The following is a 1,683-nucleotide window of genomic DNA, read 5'->3' as shown; positions in this document are numbered from 1 at the left end:
AGCAGCTTCTTTGTGTTGTTTTGCTATCTATGGGATTTTCCGACATAACAGGGCGGATTAAATTCATATTAAAAAAAATTCGGGAAAAGTGTCTTATTTGAAACCTGACACATCTAATGGTAATTTGTATATTTCTAAATAAGGACTACGTTTTCATTCATCATTTTTCTTTTTTATGGTCAGAATCAGCATTAATGATAATTTGATGATTTTGACTATGTAGAATATTTATTTATTAATTTATTAAATCATTATAAATTCACCGATTAAACTAACTGTGAAAGTACATAAATGGAAAGCATTCGTTACATATCCATGTGAACATGAGAAAGGGTATCCCGCCTGTCACCTGTATACTAGGTTCGTATTTAAAAAAAAAAAAAATTAACTCAATTGCTATTTTAAACTGTATTATTTTATATCACGTGATCTGCCCGGCCGGTCAGAACTTCATATTTATTAGCCCCACTTTGTTTCTTTAATACTAACAAGAATATGTTTTTTTCAAAATATGTTTTGGCGGTCTATATTTAACTTGTTGCTACATTTAATCATTGTATGCAGTCAGCACCAACCCTATTCAGGGTTTAACCGGCTTCCTCCGAGGGAGGAAGTTTCATGGGAGTATGAAATTCACAAGCGGTTCCCAGTCGTGTGTATATCCCCGTTAGGGGAGATGACGACGTTAGGTTTTTGCAATTTTTTTGCAGAGAGGTGTCGACATCCTCTTACTTACAGCACCTGGACTTCCCAAATTGGTCACCCATTTTAGTAATTACCAGGCTCAACGTTGCTTAACTTCGATGATCTGACGGGAACCGGTGTGTCAACGTGATTATGCCGTATACATTTAATCATTGAATAATATAAAATAGTCTAATTTATTTACTGTTTCTTTGAACTCGTAGGTTTAGGGGTTTGCTCAAATTAGCTGATTATTCCAGTAATATTTTTCAAATAACTGCAGGCTTTTAGAACTATGTTATGGTAAGTTTTCCTCTCACCTACAGACTTTGTGCTCCCAGATTAATGAGCATATCCTGTCTTTGCGTAATCATCTTTCTTTCTAGCTCGTTATATAAAATTGCCTTGAGCGACTTCTATATGAATCGTTACTCATATACAAAATACACTACGTCTGTGTGGGTGAGTTCGTTCTCTATGGAATTTCCCTTTGTTTAGTAATTATAAAATACGAAACGCCTCGGCCGATTTTTTCACATTTCACATAAATATATTTTATGTATCTGGAAGCGATATAATGACTTATTTTACATGAATTTCCTCCATAAGTATAGAAATTGATGATCGAAAAAATCCAATCAAAGAAATAACAGTCCTATTTTAACAAAAGTTAGCACAGATGTACAGCTTAATATTAGACGTGTATTTAAGAACTCTTATCACTGCACACGCAAAAAGGCTCGGCGTAGGAACTCAACACTAGGTCCATTGATAATAAAAGGGTATGTCTGAAATGAATGTTTGTTGTGAGCACAATTGAACCATAATACTTGACGTTTGCATTTTAAACTTTATTTAAAGTTTCATGAAAAATAATTTCATAAAATCCACAGTAGTTTTTTTTACAGTAAAATGTAGACTAGAATACCTTGTATCAATTCGGATTAGACTAGGCAACACATTTATTTGGTTAAAAAATGATCGATTTGACCGATTTCA

General features: G+C 33.5%; 1 pseudogene; it reads right to left on the bottom strand.

Annotated features, from left to right (window-relative positions):
• Window positions 1–729: 729 nt before the first annotated feature.
• LOC145294464 (5S ribosomal RNA) lies at window positions 730–848 on the bottom strand (annotated as a pseudogene).
• Between the last annotated feature and the right edge of the window lie 835 nt (window positions 849–1,683).

Source organism: Euprymna scolopes, chromosome 15 (genome assembly GCF_053919585.1).
Source record: "Euprymna scolopes isolate OS-2025 chromosome 15, ASM5391958v1, whole genome shotgun sequence".
Taxonomy (NCBI): Eukaryota; Metazoa; Mollusca; class Cephalopoda; order Sepiida; family Sepiolidae; genus Euprymna; species Euprymna scolopes.
Note: the sequence above shows the minus strand (reverse complement) of the source record. Positions and strands in the feature narration are given on the sequence as shown.